Source organism: Vulpes lagopus, chromosome 1 (genome assembly GCF_018345385.1).
Source record: "Vulpes lagopus strain Blue_001 chromosome 1, ASM1834538v1, whole genome shotgun sequence".
NCBI classification, from domain to species: domain Eukaryota; kingdom Metazoa; phylum Chordata; class Mammalia; order Carnivora; family Canidae; genus Vulpes; species Vulpes lagopus.
Window position 1 is genome coordinate 174,430,905 of NC_054824.1, and position 23,790 is coordinate 174,454,694.

At 41.1% G+C, this 23,790-nt stretch overlaps 1 long non-coding RNA gene across 1 annotated transcript in view; it reads left to right on the forward strand.

Annotated features, from left to right (window-relative positions):
• The window catches only part of LOC121491349, a 40,531-nt gene extending 35,793 nt beyond the window's left edge, over positions 1 to 4,738 (forward strand). The window contains exons 3-5 of the long non-coding RNA XR_005987940.1: positions 288 to 471; positions 2,937 to 3,062; positions 3,984 to 4,738. This is a non-coding gene — a long non-coding RNA (uncharacterized LOC121491349). The remainder of the gene's footprint in view (positions 1 to 287; positions 472 to 2,936; positions 3,063 to 3,983) is intronic.
• Positions 4,739 to 23,790: the final 19,052 nt, after the last annotated feature.

Sequence of the window (23,790 nt, forward strand, 5' to 3'; positions counted from 1 at the left end):
AGGACAAAGGTGACATTCACTTCCAAAACATGGTTGGAGCCCTCGAAATACCTTTCACAGGCTCTGTGACCTTCAGCAAGTGATTTAATCCCTTGGCCTCAGTTTCCACATCTGTAACATGGACATAAGAACATGTGGTCATGGTCACGGTGAACCATAGCCAAATGACATAATGGATGGACGAAACACAAATATACAGAACTAGTAATTTCTTGTTGCTATTTTTTTTTCTCTTCTTCTTGTTTCTGACCTATAAGAATTTACTTCAGACCCTTCTCTTCTGACAGTCCCCAGATTTGAAGACACTGAGGCATGCCAGGCCTCTGTAGGAGTCTCCTCCTACAGAGTAGGTCCTCCTACTCTCCTCCTGGAGTCTGAGTTAACAATTCAAGGTCCCACTGTGGAATGCTGGAGCTCCTCACCCCATGCCCTGGGCCAGAGTGTTTATAGAATGATGACCTGGGAAGGAGGGTAAGTAGCAGTGTTCAGGTTTACAGGAAAGATTTTTTTTCCTTGGAAGAGACACATTCTCTTCTAGGGCCACCTGCTGCCTTAGGTCCCTACAGCATGAGTCTTATGGGCAACTTAACACTTCCAAGTAAAACTAAGGGGATGATTGGTCCAAGTAGGTGGGGGTACAGCCTCAGGAGGACTGGCCAGAGAGGCAGGCTGGGGTTGCTTTCAAATCATAGATGAGGTGCTTCCATTGCTCCAGAAAGACAGAGCTGTTACTATTCATCACAGTGTTTGGCATACAGGGGGCGAATTGGTTAATGAAGGAAGGAAGAAATGAATTGTTGAATAAGACTAAAGTCCATCTCTGCAAGAGAGCACATCTAGAAACTCACATCTAGACTCACATCAGTGAGTCCCACACCCAAGGCAGGACATTTCAGTATGTTGGACAGCTCTCATGTCTCATCTTAGATCCTTTTGCATTCACCAGTACCCAAGGCCTCAGACCCCTTGTTCTGGTCTAGCTGCCACGCAAGACCAACAAGAGCCCAACCTGACCACATCCCTGTGGGCCAGTACTGCATGCCTCTCACCTTTCCATGGGGGATCCCTGTTGCCACTGCAGTTTGACTCACTGTGGGAATTTCTTGGTGCCACACATGGGCAGCTGTGAAGTATGGAGTAGTCAATACCCCACTGGGGTCAAGATCTGGTGGATACCTTCCTCTCCAGGATGGAGAGGATGGTGGATTCTCCTGAGACAGTAGTTCATAAGGCCTCTAGGAAATGAATGCTGAGACATGGAATTTTCAGTTGTTCATGGCTCCAAGCATGACGAGTGTGCTAGTGCCCCTCATTTAGGCTCTCCCTCCTGTCCTGCCTCACTCCACCTACCCCCCCACCACCACCACTCCTTACTCTCGGTGACTGTACTCCTTCAGGAAGAAGTACTCCTTAATGAAGACTTTTGCCTTAAATGTCATGGAAGACTTCTAGAACATTCTTCCATTCCTTAACTTGGGTACAGGAGGATTGATGCATTCTTAGCACACATTTGTACCATGGAGTTACAAAGCTAAGTTAAGCAAGATAGTTAAAGTGGGTTTGTTGGGTCATCTCCATTTCCATTCAAACCAAGTTCAAATGTCTGATGGATTTCTAAGCTACATGGGCTAGGGGCAGCCATGAGTGGGAAAAAGAAAAGCATGTAGAAGGATTTGGGCTCCCAGGAAGCTAGATGGATGTGGACTTGTTCCTCTTCCCACCGTTCACCACCCTCACAGGGCACAGGGGTGGAGTGGGGCAAGGAGATATTAGTGGTTAGTACAGAGTCTTCTCTCCCTGTATTAGCACTGGACAAGGTGATCATTCATGTGATGTGAGCATTGAAGTTGTCAATTGTGAATTAATTCTTACAAACATTAATCAGGCACTTGCAAATGCTTTGGTGTTGAGTAATATTCTGGGGTGCTGGTAAGGATAGATTCATAGAAGTATACATGCCTTGCAGTTGCTTGAGGTCCCTGCAAATATGTCAGAGGTGAATCTCATCTGGGCAACCAGTGGCTGTTGATTAATATTTGCAGTATGGAGACTGGCAGGAAGTAGAAATGTGATGGGGGTAGCAAAGGTGTCTATTTGTGGAAATCACTTAGTCCAAAAAACTGTAATAGATTTCACTTCCAAGGGCAGCTACAGATAAAATCCTGTCTGTAGAATAAGAAAGCCATTCCCAGGGTTCCACCAGATTGCTTGGCTCTGTGTCTCCCAGATGGCCCCACCTCATTCCATCACAGAATTGTCACTCACCATTTTCCCAATGTCATGCACCCTCTGGGTCTCCATACCTGCAGCTTCCTCTTTTACTCATCTTTCCAAGACCGCTTGACCCCTCAGGGGAACTGCTTCTCTAAGCCCTGCCAGCACTCACATCTTTGACTTTAGGAACTATTATTGAAAGCAGCCACCCACTGCCTCAGAAAGAGGCAAGGAAGGATTCCACTCTTTGGTTTGCTCTGTATCATGAAGAAATCTAGCTGGAAGTGGGGATGGAATGCAGAAGGGGAAGGAGTCTAAGTGGAGACATTCAATTTGGAAGATCTCAGAGAAAGTCCTAGTCAAACCTATTCCCTTTTCGGTTCCTTCTACCCGTTTTTAATTCTCCTCCTTCCAGATGCTTAGTGACACCCAGCAAAGTCAAGGCCAGTCAGTTCAAGAGTTACACACTATTACAATTCAAATTAAAGCTTAAGGGTCGCCTGGATGGCTCAGTGGTTGAGCGTCTGCTTTCGGCTCAGGGTGTGGTCCCAGAGTACCGGGATCAAGTCCCACGTTGGGCTCCCCTTGAGGGAGCCTGCTTCTCTCTCTGCCTATGTCTTTGCCTCTGTGTGTGTGTATGTGTCTCTCATGAATAAACAAAATCTTTAAAATAATTAAAGCTTAATCTTCACTTATTATTCTCTTTATTTCCATTTTGATAGGCACCTCTCCTTTCTGTGTGGATCAATGCTTAATTCAAAAGAATGGCTTTCTAATAGTGGAATTTCTAGTATTTGGCATCTGCTTTTCTTTTAACCTTGACTCATCAGCAAGCACCTACATGTGAGGTGAGCTCTATGTGTATTTGTCTAAGTCAGGAGTCAACAAACTATGTTTATGGGCTAAATTGGGCCAATTGCCTGTTTTGTAAATCAAGTTTCATTAAATCACAGCCACATTGTTGGTTTACGTATTGTTTATGGCTGCTTTCAGCCCTACAAATGGTTGAGTGGAGGATTTGGGACAGAGACTATATGGCCCACAAAGTCTGAAATATTTATACTCTTTCTGGCCCTTTATGGAGAATCTCAGTTTAAGTTAACATGTAGGTTAAATTCACAGTAGTGTTGAGATGCAGGTATGGTCCCAGAGGAATCTGCTTTTGACTCTGTCAAGGGGCATTTTTCTCCAGAAATGTGAAGCATGAAAAGAGCCCTATGATCAGATATTTCCAAAAATAATACTAATGCTACCTCAAATTAAAGCCTTTTACTTACTTTATCTGATCTTAAGGCTCAACAATGGCCTCAGGGGTAGATACTGTTGACCCAGTTTTAGAGATTGTAAAACCAGTGGCTCTGGGGAGTTACTGACATGGCCTATGTCTCAGAGCTGACATGGGATAGAGCTGAGATTCAAATCCTGGTCTGAAGTGTGATCATAGCGACGTCCCCAAACTCCTCAAATGATAAGTACTACCATCTATGAAATACTAGGTACTATATAGTACAACTTCCCTCTACTTTCTTATTTAACCTCCAAGCCAACTTCATCAGAGATGGGAATGTGCAGCACTATTGCATTAAAGAAAGTCCTCATGGCTTTTATAAAGGGTTCCTCCAAGTCATAAACTGCTACCACCGCTGTGACCAGTGATGGCCTTTCATAAACGCTTTGGCTCTCTGAGGGGAAGGCAGTTCCCTTTTCCTCCCTAGAAGTGAATTCTGCTCATTTCTAGGGGACTACATTGCTCTTTTACCTTCCTCCAGGCTGGAGAACTCATCCTTCATCATCCCTCTCCCACACCGGGCAGCTGGACCCATCTTGCAGTGTGGCAGGTGGTAGAGGGGCTCCGGGTGTCTAACTGGGAGACAAGAATAACAGAACAGACCAACTCATGGTTTGGCTGAAAAGACAAGAGAAGTGTGGTTTCTCAGCTGCTGGCGTGCTCTGGCTCAGGAAAGGAATCAACACTGGTGTTTCCAGCTTTCTAGCTTCCTGATACTTTGGAGCCACTGGGTCACAAAGAAGCACCACTCCGGGCAACTACACTACCAGTGCAGTGTGCTCTGTGCATGCCCTCTCGCTGGTCCAACCCATCCTAACTGCCAGGATGATTTTATCATCTGTCAGATGACTCTGGTGTTAACTCATTATACCACCACAGGCACTTTGGGCCAGATGCTCTATGATGAGCTATTGTCCATGTAGAAAATTCATGCTCATGTTCTAAGTTGTTAAAACTGCTATCTGCTCCTTCGAAGACCTTCAAGATACCCAGTTCTGCCAGAAGATCAACTAGAAAAGCCAAGAGCTGTTCTGAGTGGCTGTGGTACTCAGCAGTGTGGATGTATTCTTACTTGCTTCCTTTATGTACTTTGCTTCTTCCAGTTCCGTATTATTTCTCAGTCTGTCTCTGGCAGAAAAGATGAAAGGAAGGATTTGAGAAACTGACATCAAAATAAATATGTTTCCTTGATGTGGATTGCAATTCCTGTGTGACCTTGCAAACTTCTGATTTTTGAGGGGGTGGGATGAATTGGATGGAACTCTATCATATATGAAAATAAGTGCAGATGGAATCACCTCTTTGGTGCTGTCATTCTCACTCTTGAATTCTAAACCTGCATAAGCAGCTGTGTGTTGAATATCCACCTGGATGTTTTGCACATACCTTCCACCAAACAGATTCAAAAGAGCTACTTTTTCTCCTGTGTTGGTTCTGGGCCTTACCTGCCACCAAGTCCCCCAAGCTAGCAACTTGGGGCGGGGTGGGGGGGGGGACCTTGGACATTCCCTTTTCAACCCACATATCCACCCCCACTCAGTATCCTGGCTTGAGCCCTCACCAGCTCCCCTGGACTGTTACCATAGCCTCCTAACATCCCTTCCAGCTTGTGTTAAACTGTAGACTCTTTGCCAAGCAAGGACACATACAGATAAAGATGTCAGTCAAGAAAATAAGTAAACAGGGAGAAGGATAGTACCAACAAAGAACTAAAAAAGACTATTTGTCCTCTGTTTACCAGTACAACAAATGTTTCAAAACCAGTATATGAAGCAGAAGATTCAGAAGACGTGGAAGTGTAACACATTGCCCTTTGGGAGTTGAAAGCATGCCACGTATCAGCTGTGCTGTGCTTCCTTAGAGTCATTCATTGCTAAATTGTCACTAACCCCATAAACAAAGTAAGCTCCAAACAGAAAATAGGCTTGTGAATTTAACTGAGTCTGTTGTCAAATTTCAAAAAATATTGCCTGTGACTAAAAAGGCTATTTTCATTTGACGTGTGTCTTACCTAGCGTTTCATGTTTGGAAAGATAAAGCAGGCTTTGTCTATGCAGCTCCCAGAGAGAATTCTGAAGTCAGGTAAACAAATAAATAGTGACCATGGGGATGTCCACCCTAGTGGTCTCCGTGACTCAGTCCTCCAACATCAGATGCCGCCACTCATCTCTCCGGTTTATTGCATTCGCTGTCCTCCTAACACCATTATGATTCCAACAGCAAGTCTCGGATGCCCACAGAGCCTTCTCCTGAAGTTGCCCCTGAATAGAGATGGTGACAATGAAAGCAGTGCTGACAGTAGCTGCTTTCACGAGACACTGTATTGAAATGTTGTGCAAAGTGGGCAGGAGATGGGAGCTTGGGAGCTGATGGTGTTCCCAGGGAATGTGGGGTCCTCAGGCCCCTGCAGCTCCTTCTTCATTGTGAGGTGAGAGAGGGACTCAGACTCAATTCCAGTTTGCCTCTGTCATCACTTCTAATCTAAAGAACACCTGGCAAGTGGGTAAAGATCCAAGAGGCAAACCTCTGCATGAGCAGGGCACGTGCCTGGTGGTAGTAGCCCTCTGTCTTTGGCTACCGTTCCCTCCACCTAGAATTCCTCCTCCCCTCAATCACCACGCCTTCCATCCCATAATTCTGGACCCAGAAATCTCCTGTTCACCATCCACATCTCAATCCTAGGGCCTCTGCTCTGTTCTGACTGAAGGAGAATTGACCACAGGCTCCTTTGCTTTCCTGACTCATCCAGGCATATGGCTGCCCTGCCACCTCAAATGTTCTCATGAGAGATGTTCACTTCTGAGCCTAGATGCCTGCCTAGACCACCAGCCTCTGCTGGATTTGTTCTTGTATCCCAAACACCTTGCATAGTGCTCAGCATCTAGTAAGGACTTTCTTCTGATATAAATTAATTCTGTGGAATATCCCAGGAGCAGGGGACTGTAATACTTGTATTTTTCTAGGGAAGAAAGCAAATCTTGAAAATCTGCAGCTTGTCCAGCCTGGTAGGTATTTTCATAGCTGATACTGTGGAACTTCGGGTTTATTCTCTGGACAATAACTAAAGCCACTGCCTACGTGAGCTCTTCAAAGAGTTTCTGTCAGGAGATCCAAAACTCAGCGTGTTGTCAGTAAACGTGTTAGTCAGAGGAAAAGGGGACACAATTCTGCTCGGGCTGGTGTAAAGCATCAGTCTGAAGGCTGAAACATCTCTCCTGCTTAGAACAGGCTGTGGAGCTTTGTGATAATGTTATTAGGAAAATGAACATTTCTCCAGTACTTCCTGAGCTGACCTCTATACCACGGCATCATTATTTGGTTTGCTCCGTCTTTCGATTCTAGAATAGCAACTAAACTAGTTTTCGCCAGAAACCCTGAGATACCTTCCAAGGTCCAGTAGAAATAACTGACATCCAGGGACACCTGGGTGGCTCAGTGGATGAGCATCTACCTTCTGCTTAAGTCGTGATCCCGAGGTCCTGGGATTGAGTCCTGTATCGGGCTTCCTGCAGGAGAGCAGGCTCCCTGCTTCTCCCCCTGCCTGTATCTCTGCCTCAATCTTTGTGTCTCTCATAGGTAAATAAATAAAATCTTAAAAAAAAAAAAAAAGAAGGAACTGACATCCACATCTGGGATTACTTGTGCTTCTGTCTGTCAGGAGGCTTCGTCGAAGATTTTCCATTACAATGGAGATATCAGAGGGCTAAAGAGAGTTGTAACTAATTCATTAGCTATAGAACTATTCTGGTCATAGTGGCTTATGATGCAAAGTCATTCCAAGTATCCTGGATAATGTCTAAGAGACCCCATTCCAGTCCAGCTCCTCATAAGCCCTCAAAACTTCTTACGTTCCTTTGTATCTACTTCTTTACAAAGTTGTGTCTAGACACAAGCTCAAAAGGGAAAAGAGAGCCTAGATGTACCATGGGGGGTACCATGTACTTTTGGGGATGCCTTTCTCAGGTTAACTCAGGAGAAGCAGTGGGAAGAAGGTCTGACTGTGAGCTGATTCCAGGAGGAAGAGTGTGGGAGGCCAATTCCTCCCGTTCTGGATCCTCCAGCTGTGAATGCACTGTTAGCATCTCTGATGACCTTGCCTTGCCTTTCCTTCTAGGCCATAAAAGGAAGAGATGGATTTGGGCATCTTTGTAACCCATGTGGCTCCTCATACACACTACATGCTGTCAATAGATCAGAATTCATTATTACCTTATCACCTGGATGATGAACATGCATATGGAACAATCAAAATTCTCCAGTGAGGTTGCACTATTGTCTTTAAAGTAACTGAGCATTTGCCATGTACCAGACCCTGAGTCTGGGATATGTAAATAAATCCCAGGAAGTATAAAAATAAAGAAGATTCAGTCTATGCCTTCTAGGAGCTCAGACACTAGCAAGGCAGTCAGCCAGGTAAATGGATCATTTCAATATGATATTGCCATTTTTTTTTAAAGTAGTTAATAGACAAATGCTTGTTATGTTCTTAACACTTGCTTTATCTCCTACAGTTATTTTCCCCATCTTAGAATTCACACAGGTTGGGTAAACTGAAATAGGCCCTAATGTGACAGAGCTGGTGAGGCAGTCTGATGCCCGTGTGAGCCCCTCATGTACAACTAAGATAGAGGTGCAAACATCAGATACTTATTTCCTTTCCTTCTTATAAGGCCTAGAGAAGTAGGCACCCTGTTAGACACTTTGTAGTTGATAAACATTTTCACTGAATTTGACTAAATACTGTCTCCATTTCTCTTTTCGTTCTGAGCTCCCGTATCACCAGAGTCTATACACCATCTACTTTCATTCCCATCTATGGACCTTTCTACTGGGTATGCCAACAGCTCCATGATTTTCTTTCCTAAATGATTTTTATGACCCTAACTTGGCTGTAAAGTCCTTGAAGACAAGGATCTAGTTTCTATTTCTATGTCTCATTCAGCACCTGGCACAGTGTTGACATACGGCAAATATTCCATATATTGGCTAAAAGTTGACGATTACTGCTGTATTTTCCCATGGCACAACTAAGCCAAACCCACTCTAATGTTCTTTGAAGAACTGTTCACAATAAACAAGATGTGGAAAAAACCTAGATGTCAAGCAGCAAATAAAAGGGTAAAAAAAAAAAAACCCCACAAAATGGCATATATATATATGGAATGGAGTATTATTCAGCCCTAAAAAAGAAGGAAACCGTGCAATATGTGACAACAAGGATAGAGTTGAAGATATGATGCTAACTGAAATAAGCCAGCCATAGAAGGACAAACACTACAGGATTCCACTTAGATATGAGGTATCAAACATAGTCAAGTTCATAAATACCAAGAATAAAATGGTGCTCATTAGGAGCTGGGGGTAGGGGGATGAGGGGGGTTGCTGATTAGGGTGTATAACAATTTAGTTATGCAAGATGAGTAAGTTCTAGAGGTCTGTTGTGCCTGAAGACAACAAGACCATATTGTATACCTAAAAAGCTAAGAAGATACATTTCATGTTAAGTGTTTTCCTAACACGCACACACACTTAATCTCTCTCTCTCTCTCTCTCTCATGTAATCCCTAATGCCTTTAAATAAAAAATAAACAATAAACTAAATTAAACCAAACCAAAACTTACCTTGGTCCTATTTCCACTGCCCTTTGCTGTTCCATTGCTTTGTTCCCTCTACAGAAAAACATTTTAAAGGAGCTTTTTGTCTCCCAGTTTTATTGAGATATAATTGAAATATAATATTGTATTAGATTAATGCACACAGAATAATGATTTGATATATGCATATATTATGAAAGGATCACAATAGGTTAACATCCATCACCTCAAATAGTTACATTTTTTCCTTGTGATGAGAACTTTTAATATCTACTCACTTAGCAATTTTCAAATATACAGTACAGTATTATGAACTATAGCCACCATTCTGTATATTACACCCCCAAGACTTACCCATCTTATAACTGGAGGTTTATACTTTTTTATCACTCTCAGTCATTTCCACCATCCCTCACCTTCCACTTCTGGCAAACACTAATCTGTTTGGCTTTTTGAGATTCCACATATAAGTGAAATCATATGATATTTATCTTTCTCTGTCTGATTTATTTCACTTTCCATAATGCCCTCAAGGTCCACCCATATTGTCACAAATGCCAATATTCCCTCATGTTTTATGGCTGGATAATATTGTATGTATATGCTACAACTTCTTTATCCATTTATCTGTCAGTGGACACTTAAATTGTTTCCAAGACATGGCTATTGTAGGCAAGGCTGCAATGAATATGGGGATGCAGATATCTCTTTGAGATAGTGATTTTGTTTCCTTCAGATATATTCCCAGAAGTGAGATTGTGGGATCATATGAAAATTCTATTTTTAATTTTTTGAGGAATCTCCCTATTGTTTTCCAGAGTGGCTGTGCCAGTTTACATTCCCACGTGCACAAGGGTTTCCTTTTCTCTCTAACTTCACCAGCACTTATGAGGGACTCTTATGAGGGTCTCTTAGATGACAGTCATTCTAACAGATGTGAGGTGGTATCTCATTGTGGTTTTAATTGGCATTTCCCTGATTATTAGTGAGGTCAAGCACCTTTTCATATTGGCCATTTGTATGTCTTCTTTGGAAAAACGTCTACTCACTTCCTCTGATCATTTTTTTAAATTAAATTATTTGGTCTTTTTTATTATTGAGTTGTATGAGCTCTATATATATTTTAGATATTAACCCCTTATCAGACATAAGATTTGCAAATATTTTCTCTCTTCCATAGGTTGCCTTTTCACTTTATTGATGGTTTTCTTTGCTTCTAGTGGAGAAGCCTTTTAGTTCTATGTAGTCCGACTTATTTATTTTTTGCTTTTGTTGTCAAATCCTAAAAATTATTACCAAGATAGATGTCAAGAAGCTTATCCCCCCCTGTTTTCTTCTAGGATTTTTATGGCTTCAGGTCTCATGTTCAAGTCAAATCAAGTTGATTTTTGTGCAAAGGAATGTTCTATATTTTTAGCAATTTGCTTCCTCTCCTTTTCTTTTAGACCTGATCCAGTTGAGTGGTTACCTCCATTACTTTTCCAAAACTGCTATTATCCAGGTCATCATTGACCTCCACATTGTGAAAAAGAATGACAACATCTCAGTGTTCATCTTTCTTCACTTCCCCACAGCACTTGAACCAGTTGATTTTGATAAGTTCCTCTCCTTGGCTCCAAGAACCCCATATACTCCTATTTCTTGACTTTCTCTTTCTCAGACCCTTTCCTGGTCTTCTCCTTGTCCAAATCTCTTAATACTGGAGTGTCCCAAGGTCCTGTTCCCAAGAGTGCCCTTTGTCTGATTCCCTTCTTCCTTGATGATCACATCCAGTCTTGTGGCATTTAAACATCAGATATATGCAAATAGCCTCCAGATTTATATTTAAAGCTCAGATATCTCCCACCAGAAAAACTTCAGACTTATACTCAGCATTCTGTTTGGATATTTGTTAACAGATATTTTAGAGTCAACATGCATAACCCAACTTGCATTCTCCCCTGCAAAACCTCCCTTCCATCTGAGTTATGAGAAACGCAGCTCTTTCAGTGCTCAAGCCCAAAACCTCAGGCTACCACCAAATCTATCAGGAAATCTCCAAACTTATATTTGGAAACAGAACACTTCTTCCTACCTCCACCTCTGCTGCTTCTATTCTCTCCTCCTATCCATCTCTCTGATCTACCCTTGCCTTCTATTCTCAATAGAGCAACCAGAGTGATCTTTAGAAAATCTAAGTCAGATCATGCCATTCCTCTGCTTAAAATTCTCAAGTGAGTCTCCATTTATCTTAAAATAAAAGGCAAAGATCTTACAATGGCCAATAATACCCTATAGGATTTAGACCCCAGGACCCCTCCAACCTTATCCATCACCCAGCATTGGCCACCCACATGCAGTACACCCTGAGCTAGTCACACTGGCCTCCTGATGTTCCTCAGATCCCAAGTAGTCCACCCCCTGTGGCCATTGCACTTAGCAATTCCTTTGCCTGGAAGCTTTAGCTCTGGATACCTGCACAGATGGGTCCCTCCCATCCCTGTAGCCTTTACTCAAGTGTCAACTTCCTAAAGTTCTCACTCTGACCAGCTGAGAGCACCCCCTACTCTGTTTCCCAATTTCTTCTACCCAAATGTACTTTGCCTATTTCATAGTATTCATCACCCTAGAACATATGATAATGTGGTATTTCTCGTTTTTACTATTATTTATTTCTTATTGTTTATTATCCATCTTCCCCACTGGCATAGAAGCTTCATGAAGCAAAGATCCGTTTATTTCATTCAATGAGTCATCCCAAGCTCCCAGCACATAGTAGACACTCATGAATATTTGTTGAATGAATTAACAATTCATTAGCCTATTATTCTGGAACCAGGTAGGCAGAGTGAGTACCTACAGTGGATCTTCACAGACCAAGAAACCTAGTGGGTACAGGGTCCTGGGTATAGGAGGGAGGGAGGATTAATCATTTATCCACATGCTCCTCTCCTGGTGGTGGTGTAAATAGAGATTTAACCTGAGCGTCCTTCAAAGCACTGAGCCTTCCCAGGAGAAAAGTGTTGACAAAGTACAGGAGGGTGGGAGTTGCTGAGGGTGAGACTTTGATTTTCAGAATTTCAGTTTATTGGGAGAGCATGTTGGGGTCCTTCCCTCCTCATGGGACTGGCCCCCTTTGTCCTTCCTCTTCCATCCGGGCTTCACAGCTACATCTTGTGATCAATCCCCTTCCCCTGGGGGACAAGGAGGGGCTTGGAGCTCAGACGCCATCAGCAACACAACCCCAATCAATGCTGAGATCAATGCCGGTGTTTGAAATCCAAATCCGTGGCATTCACTTCATCCAGCAGCATTTTCCTCAGCCGAGTGGGGACTCCAGGAGCTGTAGCCTTTTTCCCTCTAAATTGAAAGTGGTTTTTTTTAGTCACAGTAGTGGGTTTCAGAACTGCAAACCAGAGAGGCGTTTTGATTCCACAAACAGCCCCCAGAGGAAACCATTTCAAGCCTGACATTTTTCTTCTTTAGCCAAGGGACCCAATAGCATCATCTCAAAACTCTCCTTCCCCCAGGCCTCCCCCATCTTTTGCACACACACACACACACACACACACACAGAAAAATTTACCTCCCATTGAACTAACTTAAATGGGAAATAAAATCACTTCCTCCAGCCTATTTTTACTCCATCAGAATGAAGAGGGAAAAAAATGTATTATAAAGAAGGGTTCTAATGACCTTACCTGCTTAGAGCTACAGACACCAGAGGATCTTATTAGCTGAAAAGTCTCTTTTGTGTTCGCATCTGTCTAGGTAGGGACACTACTGCCTTCGTGTTTGTGTTTGGACAGGGCCGCCCAGCCTCCCGATGTCCTGTGGAGAGGGACACCTTGAAGTGCCTCATGCCGACATCACAGAGCCCCGGGTCTGCTTATCTGGGTCAGCAGAGAGCCTGCTCCCCACAGGCAGCCAAGCACTTCTGGGGAAATAGAGGATTTGTTAAGAACTGTATGTTTGTTCCTGTGCTTTTGTGAAGCCTCTACATTGATGAGCAGCTCTCACCTTCCCTTCCCTAGAAAGACAGAGAAATCTATCTGGAAAGGAGAAGGGGTACCTCCTAGAAAGCCTGAAGCTTCAGGAGTCTGAAGACATGTCTCTTGCCTGTCCTTGCCTGGCTTTCAGCTGCCTTGCCTGATGAAAACTGGGGGTGTCTCAAAAAACTCCTCACCTTTGGAGAGCATTCAATCCTGGAATGTAAGAGCTGGAAGGAATGCTAGCAATCAATCAACTCATGCCCTTCTCCAGTCCCATTTTACAGATAAGTGAACTAAGGAACAAAGAGAAAAGCAAATGGGAAGCAACCACTCTCGCCTAACTAAAGTGGTAATTCACTTCAGAGTTTCCATGTAAGGAAGGCTTATGGTGGGGGGCAATATTTTGGAGTGGGCACTTGGGAGACATATTTTGAAGCTCCTTTTGCATTCAAGATACTGTTTGTTTGTTTTTTTTTTAAATTTAAGATATATGTTTGTTTTGGAGGCCTTACTAGAAGCTGATATACCAGAGACACCAAAGATCCACTTTCCTCAAGAACACTGTCTCCCAGGGAATCTAAAAAGTCTGCTTCCTAATCTAGAGCTGTGTCCACCACTCTTCATTGCCTTTCCAGTGACATTGTAATAGTAGGTAATCATCAGAATCTCCATCAGAACATCCCCTGGAGCCATGGTCATGAATTTCATCTTGGCATAGGCTGGATGATGCCTCTTCTATCATAATATGCCTGGTTTGGGGTGCCCTGTGGACCTTCAGGCTGCTAGGCTTCAGGGAAATAAACAGCATCAGATTTGTCTTGCCTAGAAATTTCAAAAGTCTTGGCTCTGAGAGTTCTCATTTCTCTGCTTGCTCTGATTAGACCCATATTGGCATTTTCTGGGTTTACAGTGTTTCCAGTCTCCTGCTACCAGGATTCCTTTGCATGAGTGTCACTCAATAGAGCTTACTTCATAAGCAAGGCCTCCATGGGCCTGGTAGTTTTGCCCAAATCTATACCACCTTCCTCTACATACATTGTTAGAAAGATGAGCCATCAAGGGAATTCCCATAAATTAGTGCTACCCATCCCTTCTCCTGAGAAAAAGAACTATAAATTTTTGCCTAGTGATAGGAGGTCAAGAATCTTGATCTTCATACCAAAGATATACATTATTATGATTTCTTTCAGCTTCCCCCTTCCTCCTGCCCAAGAGAATGCTGTACATTTACAAGTTTCAGACCAGTGCAATACTACTTAACCTCTAATAAAGAGCAGAATTATCTGTGGGTCTTTTTCCAAATACAAAATCCTAGTTCCACCAAAGTCAGAATTTCTTAATGCTCATTGAATTGTAAGGATGGGATAAGAATGAAATTTTTAAAAAGTTCATTTCTTTTTATTTCCATCATATTATCAGGTGCATTTGGTTCAAATAAAAAAATTAAATAATCTAGAGAGGCTTATGAAGAAAAAGCAACATAACTCAATTCCCTCCTTGCCCTCTTAGCCGTTCCTCTAGGCTTTTATCCCAAAGACAACTCTGTTCCCTTCTTCTACTTATTTTGATGGTTGTCATCATATGTGATATAACACATTTCTGTTCTTTTTGTGGTTGTTATCTGTGATCAATGAGGATTTGGTTCATTGATACCACTTCCCCCACCATCTCTCCCAAAATGAGTGGATTGCTCTTCTCCATCACCCCAGCTCTACATCAGGGAGCAGTATGCTCAAACCTCCACTTCCTGTCCATCCCCCAGACACTATCTGCAGACTCTGCAATCTTAGGATGAAGGTAGTGCTGGCTGGAAGGGTGGGGGCATTACGCTTGCCAATAGGCTGATTCTAAAAGTTGCAGACCAAAAAACAGTACTTATACTATTATGCTCATGTCACTGTTGTTCTCTGCAGAGCCAGGAACAGTTTGTTCTGGTGCGTGTGCAACTGGTAAATAGGGGACCATGTCAGGACACAGAAGTTGTACTTGTTCATGGACAATTTTTGTTTTTCAGGCATGTTACTGTGTGAAGCAATCAAGTACAAATTTTGTCACAATTAAGGAGAAACCTTTGACATTATATAAGGATCTTAAGAAAGCACACATTGTGGAACGAAGCCTTTCATCCATTCAAAAAGAATTGAGCTCAGCAGCTTCTGTATTAAGTAATCGAGGGAAGCTACAAATGTCTTGCTGCAAAGATATTGCCCCTGTGTCAAATACGAAGGAGAAAAAAGAAAACAGGTTAATGAAGAAGGCTGTCCCTAGATTGTATGTTTTGGTTTTGATGACTCTAATTTCCATCAGATGCAAATGTCTTCAAGGACCAACAATACCTAAAGAGAAGTGGAATCCTAATGTTTAAAGAGAAACTAACTGTGACTAGCTGCAGATGCCAGCAGTTAACAGTGCTAATATTTTTCTTAGGATTGTTAGTGTTTTTGTTAGTGCTTTAGTTACAAAGTTCCACAAGGTTTTGGGTCATCAGTCAAACCCTATTTTTCCCATAAGCCCTATTATTTTTATCGTGCAATTTTGTAGATCATGAAATAGTTCAGGGATGCCTATATGATGTTATAACAGAAACTCATGCCTCTGTGGGGTTTATGTTTCCTTCTTAGTGAGAGTGAGAACTTATCAAAGCTTTGATATAACTACTGTGATAGAAATACATACATATTCCTAAAGAGACAACTTTGAATGAATTATTCTTTTCTATATTACACCTTTAGAATTTCCTCAATATTTTTCAAACTCTTAATCATCATCTCTGGTCTATTAATTATCCTTATTTCTAGAAGCTTATTTCATTTCCTCATTTTCTTCAGCCTAGACTGGTTGTTCTTTCATAGTTGTTCAAACCTGTAGGGTCTGTTCATAGCAGTTTACCCTCATATATAATCTATCTTGGGTGAGTGTTCCACATTTTCCTTTTTCTTGGTTTAACCACTTTTATTTACCAGTGTCTATTTTTTAAAGACATCCTATAAAAGGATGCAAAGAGGCATACTTTGAACACTTGCATATATGAAAAAACTATTTCTAGCTCTTAACTGAAGATATATGTCTGGGTATAGAAATCTACATTTAAAATATCTTGCCTCTGAATTTTAAAGGCTTTACCCCATTGTCTTCTAGCATCCAGTGTTTCTGATAAGAGGCATTATGCCAATATAATTCTTATTTCTGATTTTTTTTTCTGAATGGTTTAAGGATCTTTTCTTTATTCTTACTGTTCTGAAATTTTACATATGTATCTAGTTGAGACTCTTCTTACTCATTATGCTTACTCATTACTCATTATGCTTCTTACTCATAGACACTTGATGTCTTTGTATTTAAAGAATCTAAGGAAATTCTCTTGTGTTAATTCTTTAATGAGTTCTTACTTCTATTTTTACTCTTTCCTATTCTGATAACTCTTATTAATTGGATGTTGGACCTCCTGAACTAATACTTGATATCTCTTATGTTTTATCCTATTTTATCTTATTTCTTCAATTATAACATCTTTTCTGAGATATTTCTCTAACTTTATTTCTTGAGGCTTCTATAGAGATTTTTTAATTTTAACTATCATATTTTTTAATTCCAAGAGCTTTTTCCTGTTCTCCAGTCATTCCTTTTATGTATCACCTTTTTCTCACATATAGAAGCAATATATTCTCTAATTTCTCTGAATGTGTTTATATATATTTAAGTTTCTCTTCTCTCCCTGAAATACTTGTTGCCTTCTAATAAAATACAAGACTCCCTCTGCCTTCCCCAGCTGCTCTAGGCTTTAATGGGCTCATTGCCTTTTCATGGCACATCTAGGCAGAGGCTTCCTAAATTCTACATCACCAATTGTCCTTCCTACGTCCACTTTTCTCTTCTGATAAACAAATTTGTGGAAAACTCTTGTATGTTTCTCCTTTTCCTTTGCATTGTCTTTGTCAATGTGGGTTTATACTTGGATTATGCTGTTTACTTTAATGAGATCTCCATATGAAGAATGTGCGTCTATGATCAATTCAGTGTCTTGTGAGAGAAGTTGGCACCAAGAGTTTTTTAAAGATCTGTAGGATGCCATATGACCCAGCAAATTACACTTCTGGATGTTTATCCTAGAAAAATAAAAATTTTTGTTCATATAAGAATATTTATATGCATTTCATAGGAATTTTATTTGTAATAGGCAAAAGACTGGAGACACCCAAAATATTCTTTAACTTCTAACTGGAGAAACACATTGTGGCATAGCTATACAATAGAAAACTACTGAGCAATAAAAAGGAATAAATTATTGATAAACAACAACTTGGATGGATTTCAAGGTCATAGTGAACTGAAAAAAGCAAATCTGGAAAGGTATTTACTGCCTGATTCCATTTATAGAACATTCTCAAGGTGACAGAATGCTAGAAAAGATCTGTGGTTGCCGGAAATTAGGGAAGAAATAGTTGGAGAAATAGTGAAGCTATTAAGGAGTGAAGTGAGGAAGTTTCTTTGTGGTGACGGAATAGTTCTGTAATTGTGTTAGTTACTCAAATATGCATATGTGATAAAATTTCATAGAACTATGCACACATGCCCCCAAAAAGTATATGTAAAAACTCATAAAATCCAAATAAATATGAGTTGTTAGTATTTATAAACACATCAATTTCTTTGTTTTGACAATGTATGATGTTTGTGCAGAACATTTTCATTGGGGGAAGCCAGGTGAAGAGTATATGGAACTCTGTACTATTTAAATTGTTTATACCTGTTGTTTACTTTTAAAACCCATTGTACTAGTGAGTCTTAATAATTACAAAATAAAAGCTATTTTAAAAAACAATAATTTTCCATGAAACAAACAAAAAACAGCTCAGTAGGTGGTTCCGATTATAATACATTATTGAGTTTTGCATTAAACTAGGCTCTGAAAAGTTCTACAATAAACTCATCCCACTGAGTTCTGTTTAATCCAGCATTTACCAAATCATTTTATTGAGGAATCTCTTTGCCACATGTTTAGACACACATTACAGAAAACTCAGTGGAAAATGGTGACAAAAGAAATGCCTATATTTTTGCAAAGCATTTCCTTGAAAATGTATGAGAGCACAGAGTCATCCATCCCCATTGGCCAGTCTATAAAGTTGGTTTCATGATGCCTTTTATACTTGAACAAAAAATTTTAACTGAGTTTCCAGAGCTGTTCTGACCAGTGTGGCTGCTCTTAGGACCCACTAATGGGTCAAGAACTTTGGGGACATGTGGCTCTATTGCAAAAGCTCTCTGGCTGAATAACCTTGGACAAATTGCTTCACACCCCTGGAGGTGTTATGTCCATCACCCTATTTAGAACACCCCTGGTTCAGTTTGGGATTAATGAGGAAATAGTGCTAGAGCAAATAAAATTGCTCTGAGACTCCAAGACATAAGACCCATTTATCAGCCAACCTAGACCGTACTTTCAAATGACAGAAATCTACCTGCTTGGGCAGGTGGGAAAATGGATTATTGCTCTGGACCTTCTTGCCTGCAGATGTAGAGTTACTACTTGATTTTATTGGTTTATAGGAACAGCAGCTGGCTACAGCAGGCAGAGTTGTGCTGATTAGTAAATTGACCACCTTCCCTAATGCAGTCTGAAGCCACTACTCTACTTGCCCACATTAACCTTGCCTTAAACTTTTCAGAAGTTACATAATCTTGCCTCCCCTCAGCCTTTATGAACTCTGTTTTCAGCAGGTCAATTTGCACTGGCTTGTTTTTTACATTGAAAAGACCAGGAAGTCCTTGTCATGGGCATAGGCTGTGTAGTCAACCTTGGGGATTCACACTTAACCTGTGTTGTTTTGGAATACCAACATAAATCTACCTGTTGCCAGGTAGCTGAGACCACCATTTTGACTTCCTTGTAACTAGTCAAGTCAGCTGAAGCTGTCAAACTGAATATGTCCTAGCGCCCATCTTGGTCTCCACCAGTGTGATTGAAAAACTCCCTATGGGTGGGATTTAGTCTTTTCTTAAGAAAACAAAGCAAACAAATAACAAACAAAAAACCAGAAACAAAATTATTCTTCTGAGCTTCACACATAGCAGATGGCCAAGAAATGCTTAGCTCCCTAGCCTGTTGCTATTGGAACTCTGGCTTACAAGTCAAGAGGCTAGATCTCAGGATGCCTCTACCCACCCTGGAGATCTGGACTGTTCACATATGAGATGAGAGTGTTAAGGCATCAACATTGGCCATAGAAACCACACTTTACACAGCAAATCACAGAATCCAACATGTGTGAACAAGTAGGGTGCTGGTTTACTTGATGATAGAGTGCTGGGAAGGGACTAAAAAGCCCAGCCAATCACATCACTTTGCCATCTCCTTCAAGTCATTGGACCTCCAAGGGCTGCTTGGAGAAAAATTTGACTACCTATGGATGAAACCTTCTTGGTTTCACTTTCACCCCTGATACTGGTCAAAACAAAATTAAAGAAGGTCCATTATCTACTTAGGGTGACCAGCTATCCAGCCTCCCTGAGCCTGAGAGCTTGCCCAGAATGTGGGACTTTCAATGCTAAAGTTAGGACAATTCTGAGAAAACTGGGATGGTTGGTCACCCTACTGAAGATCATTCAAGAACATAGGAGATAATGGCAATAAGGTCAGAGTGATGAGCAAGGTGGGAAGAGGCTCCAAGCACATGGCAGGTAATCCCTAAAATGATCCCCAATGATCCCCACCTCCTGGTCTTCATGCTTTTGTGTAATACCCTCCCTTTTTAGCATGAGTGGCATCTGTGACTTCCCTCTAACCAATGGAATATGGAAAAGGTGATGGATATCATCCCTATGATTATGATATGTTATAAAAAACCCAGTGTTAGCCCACTGGAGCTAGAACTCTTCTTCCAGGCTTGATGAAGTAATGTCAGAGAAGCCCATGAAGGAGGAATTGTGGGAGGCCTCAAGCCGAGAGCCAGCAGAAAGTCAGAGCTTTCAGTCACCTGGGCTTGGAAACAGATTCTTCACCAGGGGAGCCCCCAGATGAGGCCACAGCCTGGTTGAAACCTTAATTGTAGCCTTGTGAGACCCTGACCAGAGCACCCAGTTAAGTTGTGCCTGGACTCGTGACCCATGGAAACAGAGATAATTAATGTGCATTTGTCAAGCTGCTAGGTTTGTCCTAATTTGTTCCATAGCCATAGAAAATGAATACAAGATGTTTTCAAACATGTCCCTATGCTTGTAAGAATTAGCTCACACAGGAAAGGGTTAACATCTCCACCATTCTGTGATGCAGTCTGCTTCTGGCACTTTGTCTGAGAAGGTGGCACACCCAAGTGGGTGTTAAGGTCTACCTCTGGCCCCAATTCCCTGTGCCCTGTGTTCTGCCTTCCTGAGCCATGTTTGCTGCTCCATGGAGTCATTCACAGAACCTGTGAGTGCCTTCCTTGTTCACATGCTTAGAGTCTCAAAATCAGAGAACCAAGGTTTTTAAAATAGGTCACTTCTGACTAGAATCACCCTCTTTATACAGCAGTGATGGCATATTCACTTTTAACAAATTGTCAAATTAGGAGTTAAAAATCAACCTTCAAAATGGTTCTCTTCCTTCCCTCCTCTCTGTCTCCTTTTCTTCCACTCCTCCCTCTCTGTCCTCCTCCCCCTTCATTTGCACTCATTTCTCTTGTTCAGAGAAGATGGTAAAGGGATTAGAACATATAGCATGGCACCAAACTAGTCTCATGGAGGTGAGGACCCTGCTACTAGAAATGTAGGCAGGACATAAAATAGAATAATTGACACTTTTTTCACTGATTGCAGGTCAACCTCAGCGATCCTTTGTTTGACTGGCCTGCCCTGCATTTCGGTGTGATTATCCATTTGACAACTTAGTGGAAGTAGCAGAAGAAGGGCAGTACTTACGCCTCACGTAGCAGCTGCAAGTGGGAGTTGGCTGTGCCCCTCCTAGCACCTTGTCACCAAGTACCTAAGACTGAACATCCTCAGACAATTGACTTGGTCCCAGATTAGCATACATGATCAGTAGCTGTCCTGAATATTCTGAGCTTTGGAGCAACGTTGCCAGCAACTCAAGGCTGTTTCCAGTTGGAGAGAATCAGGGAAGCATTCTCCCTGGATGGCAGAGACTTTGTTTTCTTATAAGAACTCACCTGACTTCTCAATTACAGGGCAGCTGACCCCACAGGCAGTAGGAGCAAGATAACTTCAACACCATGACATGTGTGCTGTCAATGCCAAAGTGCCAGGCAAAGTGGCTCTAGAAATCCAGTATTATTTATTTATTTTGAAAACGGATAGATTTACTTACCTTCTATCAATCTAAAAATTATTTGAGGTGAACATTTCATGTTCATCAGTGGGCCAACCACCCATCATTGTTCACAATATATGACAGAGGAGCATTATCTTGTACGTATCATGTAGTTCAGTGTCTTTACATGGCTGAATGAGATATGTCAGCCCTGCTCAGCCTTAAAAAAGGAGAAGTCACACATATGCACACACTCACACAGTGAAAAATCTCATGAGTCCACCCGCTCTGTGATCACTGACTATAGAAACTACATGGGTTCTCTATTTCCTTTTGTTTTGTTTTGTTTTGTTTTGTTTTGTTTTTACTTAAAGCATATTAGTAAAAGCAAAGAAGAGAATATGGGCCATTTTTCTAGATACTCCATTGCCAGTTACTTTTATGTGACCACTCTGATCACCTGGACAAGTCATTGGCTTAGGTACTATCAGTGGAAATCAAATCTATGTGTTGTCTAATGAAGCTATTTCATGGAGGAGAAGTTCAGCCATAAACCTTCCCTAAAGAAGGGGCTTGGGCTGTTGTCACTTGGTCAGTGACTTCGTTAATCTTCAGCCTCCTCGAATGTGATACACAAAGCTAATTTCCGAAGGGAATTGTAAATCAGCAATGATCACTTTTGTCACATGCTGAAGCCTGGACTATATATAAATAACTGACAGTCATTTTTCCTGTGTGTTCTTTTTTTTTTTTCCATTAGGAAGATGGGTTTCTTCAAAGCGTTTTGCTATTTTAAGGCCTTGAACATTTCCAGCACTTGCACAGGGTTGCTCTGAGCCTTGACTTATTTACAGAGAGATGTTGAACTGAGATAAGGCTACTTAATAATCCACCAGTTCTTGCTAAACACAGTTTCTTTCCGTATCCTCAGTGGAAGCTGGGAGTCAGCACTCTCAGATAAAGGCTGAGACACTGCTGTTTTTATTCTAGAAAAGGCTTCTTGAACCTTGAGTTACACAGAATGGCTTCAATGGGTGGATTTTAACACTGGTCAATGGCTAAACAGTTTCAAAGGCTTTAAGGTAAAATACAAAAGAAGGTGATTCAAGGAAGGGAATTCACTAATTCTTATCCTTACATTAATTTTGCAAGATCCATAATAATATCACTCTTATATTATAGTAGAGGAACTGGAAGATGGGATTGCTCTTATGTGGCAGAACCAGTATTTGAATCTAGGTCAGCTTGATTTATGTCACATCCACCAGTCCCACTGTCCCCACCATGCCATTGTCCTACAGAAGCCATGACCTTCCAGATGGAAGAGAAGCAATTGCTTTGCAAGCAGGTACTACAAATACATGAGGCTCAAAAGTCAGTTCACATGTCAAATATGTATGAAACACTTACTGTGTGTCAGGCACTGGACTAGGACCTGGGAATAGAAAGCTAAGTTACTGTCTACACTGAAGAGTCCCTAGTCTAAATACTTAGATGAGGAACATCAATCAATGATGATCTACATTTATTAAATAAGTCAAAGGGGCTGATTCATCCTATCTTAGGCTTATTCTCTGTCTCTCTCTCTCTCTTTCTTTCTCACCCTTTCTCTCATATACACACACCATTCAGTCTAAATCTTTGTGACAACTTTTCTATTTCACAACCACACTTGGATTCACTGCAATCTATGCAAAGTAAAATTAATAAGTAGGAAAATAGTGCCCTTTTCTCCTTCCCTAACAGGGATAACTCAAAAAATCAAGGTCCCACTTTGATTTGGGAAAAGAAACCTAAACAATTCTCAACAGTGGGATTTGTTTTTTAAATTTATTTATTTTTTAAAATAATCCTATTCCTTACAGAAAAAATAGAAGATATAGAAAGAAGAAATGATGCCACACCTTCCCATCCTCATAACATAATAAAAACTGACATCTTGCTATTTATTATTATTAAGTTTTTCTAGGCAAATATATGTAAACACAGGATTATGCCCTAGATACTATTTTGTAACTCATTTTTCTCTTAGTATATACTATAAACATCTTGCCATGTAACTATATATAAATATCAACTAAAATAAGTATATACGTAGTCCACTGTTGACCCTATTATGTCTTATTTAATCAACTGCTACTGTTGGACATTTTAGGTTGTTCTAATAAATGATGTTCTACCGAACATTCTTGTCTACTCATCTTTGTGCAATGATTTGATTTTCTTAGGAAATAGCTCTAGACATGGAAGTGCTGGGTTCAAACTCATGAATGCATGTTAAGGATTTTTGCTTTCCGGAGTCTGTAGTATCTCACATATGCCCAGAGGAAGAAGGAGGGGGTCCATTTTCCACCCTTTCCTAACAAGCATTGGAGACTTCAAGTAGTAACATTTAAGGCCCTATATGAAGCTTAATCCCAATGGCAGCTCCTGGGAGGAAAGGGCCTTGGAGCTAGCTTGGAATAAAAGTCATT